A 12,409-nucleotide genomic window follows, 5' to 3' on the forward strand; every position below is an offset into this window, starting at 1 on the left:
TCAGATCATGCCACTGTTTTCTGGTTCCTGATCTCTTTCAGATTCCTAAAAAATGAAACCAAAACATGCTTTGGAGCTAAGCAACATCTCACATGTGTCACCAAAAAACGAGACGTACTCACTGACAGGCAGCAGCAGAGCAACTACCAGCTGGAGCCATCATCAGGAGCCTGCAAGCATGGGGTAAGGAGAGGGGCAATTTTCAGGCTTGAATGAATGTGTTAATCCCAAAGGGACCCTGTGGGATGCATGAAGAGAGCGCTGTCCATCAGGCACACCACCAGCCTGGGGTTGGTGCAGGGCAGCATTGCCCTGACTCATCCAACAGCACGGGAAGGTGGGGACCCATTTGGCAAGGGTGACCTTCTGTTTATAAGCCATGCAAAAAGTTAAAGACTCATGATATTGCACCTTTCTGTTTTTTTTTTTTTTTTTTTTTTTTTTTTTTTTTTTTTTTAATGAAAATTTAGGTTGTGGTGGACCTACGGCCAGGATATGCCTTCTGGAAAGTACCACCTTGGAGAAGCTCACTGACATGTCCCTGCCATGTGTTGGACACTGTGGTTAGTACTTGCTTAGACTCAGAATTTTCCTTCATGTTCATCTGGAAAAAAAGGGTAATTCTCTCTGACTAAAAAAAAAATGTGCCTTTTCTAGATGAGCCTGACTCTGGGGGGCTGTGAAGGGCAGACTGCAGTGTTGGGACCATGTGCAGGTTTAGACCCTGTGGGACATTTCCACAGAACTACTTGAGGCCTTCAGGCCAAGATCTAGAATAATGTGCAAATTAAAAACACATGATGGCAGCTCAAACTTGTGCTCTCTTGAACCTGGCAGTGCCTCTGTTCTAAACCCTACGGCTGTCCCTGAAATGGGGCTGCAAGGGGCCATCTGGGATTTCCATTCTTCACCTCTAGTGTGAACCTTTCCCTTGCCCCTTATATTAAAAGGTGGCTTTCCAAAGAGTCTTTTGGGCCCTCACACATGTTCATTTTGGACCAGGGCCAATCTCTAGCAGTCTTTCCTTCTTTTAATAGCACTTTTTTTTTTTTTTCTCTGTAATGACAGCTGGCATTTTTTTTCTGAGTGGGGAAATACTTCTGGGCTTACCCTAGCTCTCAGTCCCCAGGTGTGCGTCTTTCTTTGTCACTGGCCAGTAAATAACAACACACTGCAACACGCGGTGACTGACATTCAAAGCAGGAGCCTCCAGGGCCACGTGAGGGCTGCTGGGGACCTGGAGAGTTCGCTGCAGCCCTCCATGGGCTGAGTGGAGGTGAGGTGGTGGTGCGTGACCCTGCGCATGATGCTCGCCGTCATGGGGCAGCTGGGGCTGCTGCACTCAGTCTGGCTTGGTGGCTGCAGCCAGCATCAGCAGGTGCTTCTGGCCCTGCCCTTCCTTCACCTGAGGAGCTTTCTGCCTCAGCTTCTCCATCTGGTGGGGCAAAGACTCTTCTTGCTGCCTGCCTTCCCGTGGTCATGACAGCGGGGGGCTCCCACCTCGCTTGGTGCTGTCCAGGGAAGCACGACTGAGTAAGCAGGCAAGTGCCTCGACTCCAAACACAGCCTGTGTCTGAGGGAAAGCCAGTACAGAGGTGTTTTTGCCTGGAAATGGGATCCTGTGTGGGTGTTTTGGGGGATTGACAAGAGAAGTTTTGAAGGACTTGGCTGAAGCAGCTTTTAGAGAGCACAGCAGAGGAAGTCCCTCCGTGTGACCAACTTGGCTTCAGGGAATACTGCTCTTCAGCCTCTCATTCAGGAAACAAAATTGCATTGTAGAAGTATCTGCCTCTTTCTTTCCAAGCTCCTTCTACAAACCGTCTGAGGGAGCTTCTGGCCGGGGCAAAGAGGAAACTGAAAAATTAGTGTGATCTGTGCGTTGTGTTACCTGCACCTCTCTACAGAGTGCTTCCAAAAGCCATTTTAACATGCATTTAAAAAAATAGGGGGAAAAAAAAACTGTTTCAAGTAACCGCGGTTCTTCAGGGTAGAAGATAAATGGGAAAAAAAAATCAATTTCTTCACCACAGAGAGAGAGGCGTTGAGATGGCCACCAGGGATATCCAGGAATGTCAATCCCAGGGTTGTCAGCTCCTGGATGAGCTGAGGGCTGCAATCACCTCTCCCTCATCCAAATCTGGTAAAAAGAACTGCAAATTCATCTTTACCACCTCTCCGCTGGGTTTATAGCTGTCTTTTTGGCAAATTGGAATGTATGGGGACAGGAACCACCCTGGCAGGCTGCAGGTCCTGCTTATGAGCCCGGGGAAGTCAGTGAAGCAATCCTGGTCAGCTGCTGCGGATGTGGGATTTGGCTCAAGCGGCAGATATGAGGCTCTGGGGCTGGCGGGCTAGTTGCTCCTTGATGTAAATAAAGTGACATATTCATTTTCAGTCGTGTGCCAGTGCTGGCACTGTGCTCCCCACCTGCAGTAGGAAGGCGTTTGTGGGCTGCTTTCTTTCCATGAACTGCTGGCAGTTGCACCTGTGTCCTTTCAGAGTATGTAGGGGCTGGGGAACACACTGGAGGGGTGTCGTGCCTGCGAGCAGAGGGGCCCACCAAGCCTGCCTTATGGCCAGCTCAATCCACAACCACCAGCAGGATAATTTGAAGGCTCTTGGTGAGGGTCATCCGCCTGCAGCGTAAAGCCCACTTGGGTCTCCATCCTACCAGAGTCAGCTAACTTGAGTGGGGTAGAGATGGGGGCACTGGATGAGGCCTGGGGGAGCAGACGTGTGGGAATGGTGTTGAGAAATTCCCGTTAGCTTATCAGGGAGCACTTACAGCACCAGGACCTGCCGGGCTGAAGGATGACTTTCCTTAACTTGAATGACTTAAACTGAAAGTAGGCAAAATCCTAGATATGATAGGTTAGGAAAAGCCCTGTGGTGTCTTTGAGTTACTTGATTGGGTGGTTGTTTTCCACCAGTGGGATTTCTCTTATGCTGGGTTGTGACCTGAGCCTCTTCTCTTGTCTTTCTCTTCGGGCTGTTTCTTCACCAGCTCCCCCTAAAACTCTGCCATTCCTTGGAAAGACTCCCATTTGTAGCCGTATACCAAATAACAAAGGGTCATAGAATTAGTGGGAAAATGCTTAGCAGAAAGGATGGCAAGGCACGACATTTTAAAGTTTACTTCTGCATTTGATTCTTCATGAATTGGATTTCAGAGAATTGGGAAGTGCTGGTGTGTGACAGAAGAGGAACACATGAACAAGCTCACTGAACGCTGTTGTATCCATTGGTCTGATGAGGCTTAAAAATATCTGCCTGCTTCCTTTCTCTACTTACGCACTTTCTGTGATGCAATTCAATGGTGGCACTGCCCTGATGCGTGGAGAAGTCCTGCTGGAACGAGGGGCGGGGAGGTGGTGTAAGTTGCCCTCCCCACTTCCGAACTCACACGCACCCCATGCACGTACCCACGCTCGCAGAGGAGCAACGCCTTTGGAGGAGGCCACAAAAGGCACCTCTGTGCTGCCCCCAGGAAGGCCCTGGTCTGGCAGGAAGGATGGGTGAACCCTTGACGGCAATCACTAGGCAGAGGCTGTTGCTAACTATGAAACCTCTTGCTTTTAAAACAGATAGCATGTGAGATCTGGGAGGAGATGACCTGTCACTGATCTGCCAAGTAGATGGCTGCACAGACCTGCAAGATAGCGAAAAGAGGATCTGGCTTGGGAAGAAAAACAAACATATTTGACTGGTGATGCCTGTTAGACCACACGTTGTCAAAAGTCATTTGAAAGTTAAGGAAATCACAGCCCCAGCAGGCACAGGGAGGTGTGGAAACCAAGATGCTGCTCCTTTTGTATTCCCTGGTTTCACATGAACCCAGTTTCATGAACCCAGTATTCCCTGGGTTCATACAACACAAGGACAGTGGCTCTGCACCACCTCTTCCTCACAGGAACATGTTGCCCAGAGCAGCTGTGGCTGCCCCATCCCTGGAGGTGCTCAAGGCCAGGCTGGATGGGGCTTCGGGCAGCCTGGGCTGGTGGGAGGTGTCCCTACCCATGGCAGGGGATTAGAGCTGGATGATCCCTAAGGTTCCTTCCAACCCAGTTTATGGCTGTATGATTCTACGAATCCCTCAATGTGGATCAGACGGGAGGAAACACTCTTTATAGAAGACCCCTCCCTTGTGCTTCCGCCCAAGCCCTCAGGAGCAAGAACGCCAAACAGCTTCTTGTTTGACACGGATGTGACAAGAGCATGAGCTCAGGGACCAGGCTTTGTGTCAGGACAGGTGTGTGCTGGATGTGGGAAATGCATTGGTTTCTGCTCTGTCAAAGCAGCTACTGCCGGAGAGCTGGTGGGTGTAAGAGGCAGCGCAGGGTGAGATCTTTTCCATGCTGTTCAGTCATCTGCATGTGCTGGAAATGAAACGTTGCTTATCCTACCCCAGCCTCCACAGCCTTTTCCATTTTTCCACGGAATATCCCTGGCATGGCAGCCGCTTTGATGTAACCCAGCCATGCATGGCTTGTTTTGGCTGCGATAGCAAAACCTGGGAGGCCGTGCTTGGCCTGACACAAATGTGTCTAGCCATAACTGAGTCAGGATGAGGAACCCGTAGTGCCTCATGCCTCGGGCAGGAGGCAGCCAGCCAGAAGAACTGATTGCACACCAGCTGGAAAGCAGGCGGTTGTACGCGTGGGTGGTGGGAGGGGGAAGCGAGGGGCTACATTGCCCCCAAGTTCATGAGATAGCATGTGGAAACACAGCCCAGTGGTAAGGATTTCTGCCACTGAGAGGAGCATAGCAAAGGTCGTTCCTATCATTACACAGCCAAGGCTGGAGAGGTACATGAGCCAGGGCCTCCAAACAGCCCACTAGCCTGGCCTCAGTACATGGAAAAAGAGTTACAGTGCAAAACAAGTTTACCAAGGCTATCTATCTCATGCCAGGCTATCCTGGTAGGTTGGTGGGGTTGTTTGTTGTTGTTTTTTTTGATAAGATAATTGATTACATAGACAGAGGACTTTGGAAAGACAGCTCTTACAGACAAAACCACTAAGCTGGAGAAACAGGATTAATGTGAGTATCGTAAGTATTTACCTAAAGAAAGGATGTCAGGAGGCTCTGTCTTAAGGGAAAGAAGCAGGGTGGAAAGAGGTTATTAACTGGGCTCCTCAAAGGGCTGATCTTGTTTACCCAGAAAGAAAACAGGCATCAATCAGATTTGGTCAGATCTGAAGGGCTGGTCCCTACAGAGATCACTCAGCCTGCAGCAAGGAAAGCTGACGGCACCGAGGACTGGAATAAGGGCAGCAGGATGAAAGTCAGCAGCAAAAAGTCACAGCTTGTGTGTGCAGAGCCTGGCTGTAGGACATCGTGCTCCCAGCTTGTCCCTGCCATCTGGAAAGTAAAGGGGAAGGGCAGTTCTGGTTGATCATAAATGATGATGAATCCTCACCATTGTGCAGCTGAGGAGAAAACTGAGCAGAGATAAGGTCTCCTCAGGTTGAAGACACTTTAGGGTGTTTATGAAGGTTCTTCTTATTTCCAAAGGTGATCCCACGGTTGCCAGTGATACCTGCTCATACTTCAGTAAACAAGAGCTCAGCTCTGCAATGCCAGAGAGGGAATCTGTGTGTATACATGTATATGTGCCTTAGCATGCCTGCTGAACGGGCCAAGCACGGCACCTGTGCCATGAAATTGCCTTGTCTCCTCTCACGGAATTTCATGAGTATGGTGAGGTCTCGGGCCTCACCTCAGCCTGTGCCCTCTCCCAGTGGCATAAGCAGAAGACAACATTTTGGTGGAGGAGCTGAATTCAACAGGCAGGCACACCTGAACCTCACGGCAAGTGGATGGTGTCCCTGAAGTCACCAGGAAGGCACAAACAAGTACCCATGCCCCAGAGGTCTGAGGGTTTCGTCCAAAAAAGTGTGATACCCATGTAAAGGGGGAAGTCCCATGGCATGCACTTACAGAAAATCACTCTTTTTTAGGTTCAAAGGGAAAAGAAACAAACCAACACTGGACACCACATTTAGGCTTGAGGTTCAAATGTTTTCAGGTTTGGTTCTTGTTTTAGGTTGTGGGGGCTTTTGCTTTTGTTTGTTGTCTCCTGAACTCCCCCTCCCACCTTCAAATGTCAACCTGGCAGGTTTCTGGAATTGAGTCCTTTTGAGCTTTGCTTCCTGAAAACCTTGAGTCTGCACTTCCCAAGTTGGTGCCTGATTTGTGTGCCCATTAGCACGATCTGTGTTTGCAGACACATCGGCAAGGACAGATACATAGCTATCTCTAAATAAGTAAATCTGCCAAAAAATGTTGTGTTTGGCAAGAAAACAACTCTAACATGAGGAGTAGCCATCCCACAGGGTGTCAGCGTGACTTTACTGCAGAGAGAGGTTTTGGAGGCTCTTTGTAAAAACCCCTCTACCGAGCACATACAGTTCTGCTCTTGGGGTCTGACTCCCATTGAAATCAGTGTTTCTGACACAGATCTATGTCAGAGCAGTATTCACACTGTTGTATAGGACAGTTGGTGCTGATTTCATGCCCTCTGTTTGCAATCAGTAGCCGTCCCTTCTCTCTAACCTCAACTCACCAGGTTCTGCTGCTGATGCTGGTTCTAGGGCTCGTCTGATACGCCAGGAAATTGATGCATCTCACCAAGATGGCACAGAAAAGGAAGTCTATTTTAGTGAGTTAGTTTTTCACTGGGTTAGCATGTTGAACCAGATGCCACGGGATCACTGAGGGGCGAATGTGCCAGGGTGAGGTTTGTCCCTCTCTCTGACTGATCATACTGAAATAATTCTCAGGATTCTTGCAAGTGTGCAGCATAGAAACCACGTACAATATGAATTAACTGGGGGGTACTAAAATCAAAACAAGATTTTGACAAGCAAAACTCAAGCAAAACAGGGAGTCAGCCCTTAGTCATACTTACCAATTCCCCAAGCTGGCAGGACAAACACCCAGCAGACCTCATGTAGAAGGCAGACTCTTTTTCAAATGCTATGTTATACCTCAGCTCATTCATTTTTACACGTGCATTTTCATATCTGTGCATTGTTGTGTTGACACGTGCTTAAAGGCTTACATGCTTACTTTGCAGTGTTTTAGTTTCTCGTCGTCACTGTGGTTTTATGATTAGGACAGCTTGAACTTTGGTGGACCTCTCCAAAATATCTAGGAACAAAGCCCTCAGACACAGCAGAATCAGAGCCTTACTCTTTCTTTTTTGCCTACTGAGCACACGGGCTGTCTCAGTTCCCCACGTAGCACAGAGCAGTCATGTCCTGTCGGGATATGAACCAGGTTGAAAATCACTTTCCCCATGACCCAGTCACTCGTGCCAAGTAGTACAATGCCTGATTAGGCAGGCTTTCCAGGGAGCCGGCTGTCCTCAGCTGCTCTCTGGCACTGCTCACACCCACGGCAGAGAGGGCAGGGCTCCAGCAGCCCCCTGAGGTCAGGCAGGTCCTTTCTTCATGCCTGAGCACTTCTGCATTCAAATCTCAGCTGTGTAATAACGCAAAAATGGAAAATACAGCCCAGCGTGCACCCCCAGGTGCTGCATTTCAGCAGCATCTCCCTGATCACTCGGCCAGTGCTGCTGCACGCAGTGCTGCCTTGTGCCTGCTCTCTGTGCCTAGGCCAGCATGAGTGCCATTGGGAGGAGGCCACCTCAGCCACAGCTGTGCTTTCCACCCCAAAACTCCTGTGTCCTGGGAGCCTGAGCTGCTTGTGGAAATGGGGCTGAGGCTCCCAGACATTTATGAGGCAGCAGAAGCCCGGGAAGCAACCAGCAAAAAGCATAACTTGCCGCACGGTACAGCCAGCCACCAAGCTTAAGCCACCTCTCTGCTGAAATAGGTATTAAAAACTTTAAACCAAATATCAGCCCATGTCTTCCTTACAGCCTGCTGCTGCTGAGGGCTGTGGCTGCCTGGCATAGCTGTTGCAGTCAGTGCAGCCTGCTTTATGAAGGAGAAACAGGGTGTTTGCTGCTGTCTCTTCACACACTGGGATGGAAAACACAGGAGATTGGGTTCTCCATTACAAGCCAGTGAACCACTCCTGCTGCAAAGGAAGAGCCTGCAGGAACTACATAGAGGGGGCAGTGAGGGCGGCTGTGGATGTTAGCTTGCTTGCATGCTGCAGGGCAGAAACCCGCTCTCTCTTTTCTACGCGAGCCACATGAGCGTGCTGGGCTCTTCTGCATGGTGGTTACACACAGTGATGTCTCATAACAGCAGAGCACAGTGACAGAGCCCACAGTTTGCTGTGCGGGTGACTGAAGAAGGTTAATCCCAGATTATTAAGACAATTTTGTTTTTGGCAAGAAGCCCTGGTGCTTTCTGAGCAGCAAGCATTTGATATCCATACAGCATCAGGACTCAAGTTATATGTTCACTGAATCACCAAACGGTTGAGGTTGGAAGGGACTACTGGAGACCATGGTCACTGATGAGCAAGTTGAACAGGACTGGACCCAGTACTGATCCCCGGGAATATCGCTAGCTACAGGCCTCCAACTAGACCCTATGCCACTGACCACAACTCTAAACCAAATTACATTGTGCCAAATAGGGTGGGTGCATTTTGCATTTGCCTAACTTTAATTATTTTCCCTGCTTCTGAGTCATAAGATTTTGTTTAAAATTTATTCACCACTTCTGACTTAATATAGCCCAGCTGACATACTACCCATGCTTTCTGGTGCATGTCACCAAAGCATGCCACCCGTCTGTGCATGGCCAAGCTGGTGCCAAGCACTACTGCATGCCCTGGGCATTTCCACAGCTGGTTATTGCATATGCTGGACTCTGGTGAGGGTCAGGCGCTGTACTTCTGGTAATTCCCCTGTTCCCAGCACACTCTGATAGCCGCAACTCTCTGTCTTGGTCTTACTAGGGCACAGTTGGGACCTTCAAATTACTGTGCTAAGCAATCTGTTTTTTCAGCCCAGGTCCCTTGAGAACTTGGTTCCAGGGCAGTGGAGAAGCACAGTATCTAAGGGGTGATGTTAGGGAAGGGATCCCCAGTAAATGTGTGCAACCTTTGCTAAGCAATTTTAATTTATTAATACAATTTTTCCTCCTTCAGTTGGCCTGAGGGCCAGTGCACATCAAATGCCAACCCCCTTGAAGTGGGCCATAGCCCAGGGGCATCTTTGGATGAGATGAGTTTGGAGATCTCTCAGCAAAGGGTCTAGGGCACGAGAGGTGTGGTTCCTTCCCATGTTCTGAGGAGACAGGGCCATCTGTCCTGCCTTGAAGAAAGTGGGTTGTGTAAGTGAAGCCTGCCATTGTTTCCTGAGAGTTCTATTTTTTTCTGTAAACAAGATCATACTTACGCTCTAATCTGTGCTGGGTTGAAGCATTTAACTTCTTCCAATCTTGGCATCTTTATGGTCTGAAGGCTGGGGATGGCTAGGGGGAGAAATGAGAGCAAGAAATCTCTTGAGCTGTGGGGTTTTTGTTATTGTTATTTTCCTTTGTAAGACGAAAGTGATTAAGTGATTTTCTGTAACCCGAAACTGCTGGATTTTCCTCTTTCCCCACAAAGTGTTTCCCTTTGTTATTGCCACTGCGTAGGAGACAGCCTACCTTTGTCTGAACAGCTTAATTTCTCAAGACATTAGGACTTGTTTAGTAAGGCTGCCTTCTGTCTTTCTCTTACAGGAAAAACCTATAAAGTCATTTACTTCCACTAATGAACAGATGAGTGTTACCAGCAGAATTCAGTTCATTACTCTGTGTACCTTTTATTTCACATGAAAATATTGGAGCTATCGAATGCTGAGAAAAAATACTTCCTAGAAATGTTAATCTGCTTTGAAATGGGGGTCATTTCTCAGACAAAAATGTTTTTAGGGCACTTGCACAATGATTTTTTGGTGACGTACATCTCTGTAAACACATCTTGGATACTTTCCATTCAGCCTGGACGTCCTTGTACTAACAGCATGCAGGCATGCTTTGAATTCAGATTAACAATGGTGGGAATGTCCGTTCTTCATGTTAACACCAACCAAAGGGATCCCAGTGCTGTAGCAGGGCATGTGGTTATGAATCCTCATTGGAGAGCATGTGCTGTGTGTTGTTTTTCACTATTTACCCACTTCTGCTCTTTCTGATATATTTCTGCTGTGAGATGTTGACTGAGAAATAGGAGGAGGTGGTGGTTTGATTGTTTTCAGTAATCAGAAAGTGATGAAAATAGCAAAAGTCTGATTGTGCTGTTTCTGCAGTGGAGGCCCTGCCATTCGGAAAAATCCTCAGTGGGTCAACATGAGAAATCTAGTAGTGATGTAACTGAACAGTCTTTCCCTCCAGTGTCAATGATTGCTACCACAAGTGCTGATTAGTGAAGTTAATTTCTTCCACACAGCACATACGCTGCAAAATTTCACTTGTCTTTTCTGCTTTTTTTCCTCAACGTTTTGTGTGAAAGCAAAGGAAAAATGTGGTATGTATGATGTTCTCACATCTTCCTCTTTTCCACAGCAATTGTTTTTAGCAGAATTTAAAGTCCGTTTTCTTATTAAATACAAGCTTCCCTTTTCAAGTTGCCATGCTTCTTACACATGTTTAAACTTGACCCTGGAGCACACATAGTTAAAATGCTGAAGGCTTATTAAAGTGCATGAGAAAGCTTATTCCAATGGGACTTTCCCTGTAAATTACTGGGCTTATAGTACCTGTTATCATGCTCACATAAAGCAGCCTCTTTTGAACTGGGACTTCAATACGAGTCCTTCAACTTTGTTAGCACTCCTGACTAAGACTGCCTAACACCCCTTGCTTGAAGGGCTGGCTTCTGAGAATCAAGGACATGTGCTTAGGGAAGCTTTAAGTGATCGACGCATTATGACTTCTGCCTCTGATCAGAGCAGAACAAAGCACTTGACTGCTGTGCTGTTTCTGTTGTTGCAATCACCTCGCAATCAGGGAGCTGTCTATACGACAGGATACCAACAGCCATGATACTTCGAAAAGGAGAAGCAGCCCTGGCCAAGAATAACATCCTTGAGTTCGGGTTTCTGTATCCAATCCAGACAGCCTTAATGGGGCACTGAGATACTCTGGATTGCTCGGTGGGTAAGAAGGGACACGAGGCTTTCTTGCTACAGGCTGGCAGTCAACGAGGGGGACCCAGCAGAAAAGGCAGGGTGGCCAGGAGCAAGGATTTCAGGGGCTGGGAAGCTCAGATACTTTCCCTGGGACTGCTCATCTAAGAGCAAGGTTAAACCCCAAGGAAGAAATGCAGATGTGGATGTAACAGGCTGGGGTTTCTTTTTAGTTGTGATATGCTAATGGCAAAAAAGAAAAAAAAAATTTTTGAAAGCTTGAATTTAAAATGAAAGTGAGATGGTAAACTGCGCAGCTAGAGCAGGGCTGCCAGTAACTGTATAATGATGCAGGATACGTGATTAGACCAGGAGCAGAAAGTTGTGGGGGCCCATCTGACTTGCAGAGAAGCTCAGTCCTTATTTGCCTAAAATGCTGCACTGCTGTATGGGAGTGGTGGGGAGGGGAGGTGGATTGGTGAAGGGAGAGCTGTGACTGTGACTGAGGAAAACAGCCTATGTACAGCTGAGTTCATGGTATGTATTTCCTTCTCTGCCTACAAAGAAAACACTTGTCTGTAAGCATTTGTACAGTCCTAATGTCATCTGTATTTTCAAACTGTGTTGGTGCCCCCATTAGAATATGCTTGGTAGAGTGCAAATGTACAGAATTGAATTCAGAGCCCAAATCACGAAACACGTGTACAAGAAACCCCACAGTGGACAGGCACAGTCCTACTCTGACTCACCATTGTGCTCCTCTGTGCTGTTTCATATAGAATATATTTTTCCCTATGAAAAAGGTGTAACCTGTTCTTGGTCTGGTATTTGGTCTCTCTGTAGAAATACCACCTGTTTAGTTATGTCAAAATAAAACTGATTTGTATTATGGCGCAACAGCCCTGATTCACTTCTACATCAGTCCCTCTAACCTACCTAATTCAAGGCAGCTATACTGAAGAAAAACTGGAGCAATGCAGCGGCAAATCATTTCTGATAAAAAAGATGCATTTCCTTTAAATCAAAGTAATCTGAATCAGCAAGCCAGAAATCTTCATTTAAATAATTGCTTTTAATAGTTTTGTGTATGCACATTATTTTTTTTTCCCTGAAGAAAAGCAGGTTTCCATCAGTGTGTAAACCTTTCACTGTGATTATTACCATTAAATATAACCTCTGATGCTATATCTGGGTTCATTTTATTTTCCCATAGGCAGGTGCACTATATTTGTACAAATCTATTTCACTCAGCACACATTTACTCATTTGGGCTCTTACTTACTATTACTAAGCTATCTCTTTTTATACTCAGGATTTGCTTCCGAGTGCTTGGAAATCGGAGTTGAGCTAAGATGTACATCAGAGACATCT

The sequence above is a fragment of the Aythya fuligula genome, chromosome 1 (assembly GCF_009819795.1).
Source record: "Aythya fuligula isolate bAytFul2 chromosome 1, bAytFul2.pri, whole genome shotgun sequence".
NCBI classification, from domain to species: Eukaryota; Metazoa; Chordata; class Aves; order Anseriformes; family Anatidae; genus Aythya; species Aythya fuligula.